This window comes from Brachyistius frenatus, unplaced genomic scaffold (assembly GCF_029030835.1).
Source record: "Brachyistius frenatus isolate BFR_SWC_R1_liver_20210118 unplaced genomic scaffold, ASM2903083v1 Contig_459, whole genome shotgun sequence".
Taxonomy (NCBI): domain Eukaryota; kingdom Metazoa; phylum Chordata; class Actinopteri; family Embiotocidae; genus Brachyistius; species Brachyistius frenatus.
Genome location: NW_027211058.1, coordinates 106,829 through 114,963, shown reverse-complemented (window position 1 = coordinate 114,963; position 8,135 = coordinate 106,829).

The following is an 8,135-nucleotide window of genomic DNA, read 5'->3' as shown; positions in this document are numbered from 1 at the left end:
AATAGTAAATGGTAGACCGTTCAAATTACCATTATTTTATGACGATGAAGAAAAAGAACAAGAAGAAAACACATTAACTGATTGGATGTGTAAAATGATGAAAGGAAAAGAAATAATGAGTGCAAATAATCTGCCAGACCACGTTGTGTCCCCACAGGAAAATCCAGTCAAAGCCGGTGATTGGGTGCTGATCAAGGTCATCAAAAGGAAGTGTTGGTCCAACCCCCGCTGGACTGGACCATACCAAGTCCTCCTGACCACACCAACGGCCATAAAGATCGCAGAGAGAGGCACCTGGATACATTTGAGCCACTGCAAGAGAGTGACCCCCTTGTCTGCTGCCAACAGCGGGTAACGGTGGAAGTCTGGTTACAAAGGGTGGGTGTAGCTCTAGGCTCCCTGGTCTCAACCCAGTGAAGAAAACAACTGATCCGCGTCCATAGTATTCTGTCAACAATGGCATGCAGGTGGGTTTCTTTTCTTGTCGTAACCACTCTTGCAGGACTATGTCTCCTCCTGCTCCGCCACAACGGTGATGGAACTATAAGAAGAACAAGATGGACAAACCAGCAACCAGAAGAATGGACATGGACGGACGAAAACCCAAAAAACTCATGGGATACTAACATGTGGTACAGCTACGTAAAGGTCCTCGTCAGGTCGTATAACAAAAGTGACTGTTTTGTGTGTTCTCACATGCCACACTCTTCCAAACAAGTGACCCTACACGCCAAAACAGTGAGATCGAGGCACTCGGCCTCATGGTGCTCCAGAACAGGATGGTATTGGACCTCCTGACTGCATCTGAGGGAGGTGTCTGTGTGAAAATAGGAACTACATGTTATACTTACATCCCTGACGAGGTTAACACCAATATATCCACTGCCATGAATGTCCTGAAACAAATGCAATCTGTTATGACCAAAGACCATCCTGGCATAGGCAGCTGGGATATGTACTCCTGGTTGACTACAGGCCCATGGTGGCATATGTTACTGAAGATATTCATGCCTGTACTCGCGGTGTTGATAATATTCTGTGTACTCATAAGTTGTGTTATTCCTTGCCTACAGATGATGTTGCAGAAGATGGTGGCAAACACATTCTTTAATTATATGCTCCTACAGCAATATGAACAGGACCCCCCTGAAAATGAGTGAAATGATTCCGAGGTCTAAAATGATGCATACATTGAAAATGTGAAAACAAGTGATGTTATGTTGATGTCACAATGATCTAAGGAATTTACAAAATGACAAACAGGAGGGAATGTTAGGAAAAATAGTAACTCATTGTCAGTGTGTAAATTAAGTTAGTTATGTGTGTAAAGTTTCCGTTAGTCTATGCATAAAACTTTAGATGAAATGTCTCATACTGCATGCACATTCCAGGAGTTCCTCTCTTGCAGTATATGGCCCCTCGGGGGAGGAGGAACTGACTTATCTAGTTTAGCACACATAGGTTAAAAGCAAATGGATGTTAAAAGCAAACATACCCATATAGGAGACAAAGAGACCACATGCTGTTTTATAACCTCATGTATACAATAAAAGGAGCAAAGAGGGAAGTCTGTGTTGGAGTTGGCTGATGCCAGGTGAAGAGCTTACAACTCTAAGACCCTGCACGGTCTTCCCTTGCTGCAAGTAAAACTCAGATTTGGGTCCAAGCCTTGTTTTTGTCTGACTGTGGGTTTGATTCTCATCCTATCAGCGCTATGTTATAGTTCTGAACCTAACAACTGCCAAGATGATCTGATTGGTACTCCCTGGGGCCACTTTGCTTTATGGGAAAGTTATTATTATTATTATTACTACTATTATTATTTTCTTAGATCAGGTATAAAAAATCTTTAAAAATTAAAAAAAAAAAAAAAAAAATCAAAATCAAAGGCTGTTGTGGTAAGGGTGGTGATATTAAATCTGTGCTCAAAGAATAGTGTCCAGTAAATAAATAAATAATTTTTTTTTAAATTTTAAATATGAATCACATAACATAAAATAATCGAAGATAGAAATGAACAAATTCTATATCTGTTACAATATAAAATGGAGTGTGTAAGTGCGCTGTGTATTATTTTGTATACAAACCGTATCATTAATGTAAGTTATACATTAACATACCAAAAAGCTGTGATACTGATGCACAGCAGGACTTCAGGCTAAATGCAAACATTTCATTTTTTCATTTAAATTTTGTTTAATCAGAAAGTGTCGCTGAGATAAAGATCTATTTTCAAAAAGAGTTCTGGAACCAAGAAACAGTCACCAGATCACAACCAGCAAACAAAACTACACAATAAATAATAAGTGAATAAAAACAGTCACAAGAAGAATAAAACAAATGAAATATTAAAGCTTTAAACACTCCAGGGAAAGTAAGACTCTCCGTTGAGGGCAGTTTGCAGTTTAGATTATACATTTGATATTATGAATCTTAAGTATTTAGCATGCTGATGAGCAGGTGCAACGTTTAGTTCAGCGTTTTAGCAGCTAATATTTTCTCAACAGAACCCAAACTGTTGAGCAGCTGAAATCCTCAATCAGCCAAGAATGGGACCACATTTGACTTTCAAAACTCCAGCAACTGGTCTCCTCAGTTCCCCAAAGGTTTACAGAGTGTTGTTAAAAGAAGAGGTGATTCAACACAGTGGTTAACATGATCGTGTCACAACTTTAGAGACGTGTTGCTGCCATCAGATTCAATATGAGCAGATATTTTCAATATAACAATAAAATTGATCAGTTTCGACATTTGATATGTTGTCTTTGGTCTATTTACAATTATATTTTGTGTTTACGTGATTTACATTTCTGTTTTGGAAACCGGGCTGAACAACAGGGTGTTATTATAAAGCAAGCACCTTATTAAAAGTGTAACCACCTGTAGAAAAGAAACAGAACAATAGATTTCAATCAAATGAATAATTTATTCCGTAAAAACTGAAGCGTCATTAATGGCCGGCCGACAACACACAACATGACAAGACTTGAGCTCGAGCAACTTCAGAGGAAACGGCTGCCGGAGCGAGTACGCGTCATCAGCGTACGTGAGCTGCAAACATGTACGGAGGTTCGTCCGAGGAGACGAGCCGTCACTTTAAAGGAGCATTACGCTGCTGTGTCGGCTATTTTGAGGGGAGTTTCCAACGGGAGTTTCCAAAGTCTCTGGAGAGAATTGTCATCGTGATGTCATTCTGTAACCCAACTGAAAATACTTGTGTAACATCACGGGAATGTTTCAGTAGTACATATTCAGCACATATACTGTGTACATTATGTACAGTAAACCTTTACTTCAATATGCTTCATTCATTCAAGCAGATAGCAGTCAGTGATTTTTAGAAACAGAACAAAAAGCCAAATAACTTCTCAAGAGTTACTGCGAGTTCTAAAATGTATGTTTAAATAATAAAGATACGTGACATTAATGGTCTTATTGCATCGATGAGAGTTGATAGAAAAAGGACACAGTGAGGTTTTAAAATGTCCTCGAGAAATGATGGTCCGTACCAAGAGATCAGAGATCAGAGTATAGCTGCCGACAAATATCTATTTCAAACTAGAGCACAAATATAGAAATGTCATTTTACAAAGACTGAGGGACTAAAAATCTCTCCGGGGAACAAAAACAGCTGCTTTACATTCCAGTTTCATTGTGCATCGAAAGTTTTCAGTAGCTGCCACGAAAAAGGATCTACAGTATTATGAAAGTATTCAGACCCCTTTAAATTTTTCACTCTTTGTTTCATTGCAGCCATTTGCTAAAATCAAAAAAGTTCATTTTATTTCTCATGAATGTACACTCAGCACCCCATCTTGACAGAAAAAAACAGAAATGTAGAAATTTGTGCAAATTTATTAAAAAAGAAAAACTGAAATATCACATGGTCATAAGTATTCAGACCCTTTGCTGTGACACTCATATTTAACTCACATGCTGTCCATTTCTTCTGATCCTCCTTGAGATGGTTCTACTCCTTCATTGGAGTCCAGCTGTGTTTAATTAAACTGATTGGACTTGATTAGGAAAGGCACACACCTGTCTATACAAGACCTTACAGCTCACAGTGCATGTCAGAGCAAATGAGAATCATGAGGTCGAAGGAACTGTCCAAGGAGCTCAGAGACAGAATTGTGGCAAGGCACAGATCTGGCCAAGGTTACAAAATAATTTCTGCAGCACTCAAGGATCCTAAGAGCACAGTGGCCTCCATAATCCTTAAATGGAAGAAGTTTGGGACGACCAGAACTCTTCCTAGACCTGGCCGTCCAGCCAAACTGAGCAATCGTGGGAGAAGAGCCTTGGTGAGAGAGGTAAAGAAGAACCCAAAGATCACTGTGGCTGAGCTCCAGAGATGCAGTAGGGAGATGGGAGAAAGTTCCACAAAGTCAACTATCACTGCAGCCCTCCACCAGTCGGGGCTTTATGGCAGAGTGGCCCGACAGAAGCCTCTCCTCACTGCAAGACATATGAAAGCCCGCATAGAGTTTGCCAAAAAACACATGAAGGACTCCCAGACTATGAGAAATAAGATTCTCTGGTCTGATGAGACCAAGATTGAACTTTTTGGTGTTAATTCTAAGCGGTATGTGTGGAAAAACCAGGCACTGCTCATCACCTGCCCAATACAATCCCAACAGTGAAACGTGGTGGTGGCAGCATCATGCTATGGGGGTGTTTTTCAGCTGCAGGGACAGGACGACCGGTTGCAATTGAAGGAAAGATGAATGCGGCCAAGTACAGAGATATCCTGGAAGAAAACCTCTTCCAGAGTGCTCTGGACCTCAGACTGGGCTGAAGGTTCACCTTCCAACAAGACAATGACCCGAAGCACACAGCTAAAATAACAAAGGAGTGGCTTCGGAACAACTCTGTGACCATTCTTGACTGGCCCAGCCAGAGCCCTGACCTAAACCCAATTGAGCATCTCTGGAGAGATCTGAAAATGTCTGTCCACCAACGTTCACCATCCAACCTGACGGAACTGGAGAGGATCTGCAAGGAAGAATGGCAGAGGATCCCCAAATCCAGGTGTGAAAAGCTTGTTGCATCATTCCCAAGAAGACTCATGGCTGTACTCGCTCAAAAGGGTGCTTCTACTCAATACTGAGCAAAGGGTCTGAATACTTATGACCATGTGATATTTCAGTTTTTCTTTTTTAATAAATTTGCACAAATTTCTACATTTCTGTTTTTTTCTGTCAAGATGGGGTGCTGAGTGTACATTAATGAGAAATAAAATGAACTTTTTTGATTTTAGCAAATGGCTGCAATGAAACAAAGAGTGAAAAATTTAAAGGGGTCTGAATACTTTCCGTACCCACTGTAAGTACAAACAATCTGCTCGAGCTCTTTGCAGTTGGCACGGTGGATGGTTTAACATGTACGGTGGCCCAGGAGTGACAAACACAATGTCTGAAAGGCAAAAAAGAAAAAAAAAGAAAAAAAAAAAGGACGACTTCCTCAGCTGCTGTGTTGTTCACTCGCACGCCGCCGTGGTCACGTCTTCACTAACGACATCACGGAGCGTAAATACTAGATCGACTGTATCAGGATCTATGTTTCATCGTGTATCTACATGTTATCTACAAACTGTGTACATAATATGTCAAATCATAAATACAACCAAATGAAAGGTGCAAATGGAGAACGATGGAAGAAAACAGCGATCTCCGCGGCGTGAACATGTGTTTCATCATCACGCGTCTATCTGGCTGATTATTCACTCGTAGCTACAGAACGTCTCCAAACCTCACAGCTGCTTCAGGTTCAACAGGTTTGGCTGATGAGGAACTCTTCAACAGCAGCTACGTACGTTTTCTGTTATCACATCTGTGTCGATGATCGAATCCACTGTATCATTTGAAATGAACTCATTTGTGCTTCTTCACTGCCAAACAAACAAAGGAGCAGTTTATAGATGTCAGCGTGTCGCCAGGGAAACGCCACGACATCCCACGATTCAGGGGAGTGAAATGTAAACAATGACAAAGTCTGCTGCTGTGTTCCAGATGTTGTACTTGTGCTCCAGATGTTGTACTTGTGTTCCAGATGTTCTACTTGTGTACTAACACTAACATCAGAACACTACAAGTACCAGGATGATGAATTCAGAACACTCCAAAAAGAAGAAGTGTGAAACTCTGGACACTTTCCACCCTAAACAGTCGCCATCTTGGCTCCGTAGAGGAAGGGGGCGGGGCCACTGACTTAAAGGATTTTCAAATTAAAAGCATGTGAGGAAGCTGCAGCTGTTCCTGAACACAACGTTTTTCTTTTCCACTGCTGGACAGAAGAATCAGTGTTTATTGAGTGTTAAACAGAGGACACAAAAACATGTTGATTTCTGGGTAAAATAATTAAAGCTGCAGATGTTCTGGAGGCTGATGTGTTCACATGATGAGGTCATTTCCTGTCAGTGTGATCCGAAACAACACTACTTTCTGAACTACGCAGTAAGAGTCCTAACATGGAAGAGTACTATGTGTTACTGAACTGAGTGAAGGATGTCATGTATGTTGTATGCCATGTATGTTGTATGTCATGTATATTGTATGTCATGTATGTGTATGTCATCAGGAACACAGCATCGATCTCACTCGTGAAATGTAAACAATGACGGTCTGCTGATGATCATCAGTAATGGCACAAATAATTTAAAAACATACAAAAGTCTTTGCTCTGAAGTCCTGGTATTAACGAGGACACACACGCACACGTACACGCACACAGTCGTTTCTTGGATATCAACCCAGACCTTAAAGTCTGGACTGTAAAATCAAATTATCTTCACTGGTTTTTATCCTTAAAAGTGTGTCGAGTTGCCATAATGTAACGACCATGTAACAGTACACACACACACACACACACACACTCACACACACACACACACACACCTTGATGCGTGCAGGTCCAGTCTGCCTACCAGCCCTGAAAACGTTGATCTTATTTAAATAACGGACATCTTTTCTACATATTTAAGAAGATCTCTCGTAAACTTATTACTTCCTCCAGAGAAACGTTTTATGATGCGAAGGGTTCAGATTCAACGTGTCTTTACAGTGCCTTGCAAAAGTATTGACCCCCCCTGGGGTTTTTCCTATTTTGTTGCCTTACAACTTGGAATTAAAATGGATCTTTATTTGGATTTCATGTAATGGACATACACAAAATAGTCCAAATTGGTGAAGTGAAATGAAAAAAATAACTTGTTTCAAAAAAAATTCTAAAAAATAAATAACGGAAAAGTGGTGCGTGCATATGTATTCACCCCCTTTGCTATTAAGCCTCTAAATAAGATCTGGTGCAACCAATTACCTTCAGAAGTCACATAATTAGTTAAATAAAGTCCACCTGTGTGCAATCTACTCTGAACATCCCACGGAGCACCATTAAAGCCATTATTAAAAAATGGAAAGAATATGGCACCACAACAAACCTGGCAAGAGAGGGCCGCCCACTAAAACTCACGGACCAGGCAAGGAGGGCATTAATCAGAGAGGCAACAAAGAGACCAAAGATAACCCTGAAGGAGCTGCAAAGCTCCACAGCGGAGATTGGAGTTTCTGTCCATAGGACCACTTTAAGCTGTACACTCCACAGAGCTGGGCTTTACGGAAGAGTGGCCAGAAAAAAGCCATTGCTTAAAGAAAAAAATAAGCAAACACGTTTGGTGTTCGCCAAAAGGCATGTGGGAGACTCCCCAAACATATGGAAGAAGGTACTCTGGTCAGATGAGACTAAAATTGAGCTTTTTGGCCATCAAGGAAAACACTATGTCTGGCGCAAACCCAACACCTCTCATATCACACCCCGAGAACACCATCCCCACAGTGAAGCATGGTGGTGGCAGCATCATGCTGTGGGGATGTTTTTCATCGGCAGGGACTGGGAAACTGGTCAGAATTGAAGGAATGATGGATGGCGCTAAATACAGGGAAATTCTTGAGGGAAACCTGTTTCAGTCTTCCAGAGATTTGAGACTGGGACGGAGGTTCACCTTCCAGCAGGACAATGACCCTAAGCATACTGCTAAAGCAACACTCGAGTGGTTTAAGGGGAAACATTTAAATGTCTTGGAAAGTCAAAGTCAAAGCCCAGACCTCAATCCAATTGAGAATCTGTGGTATGACTTA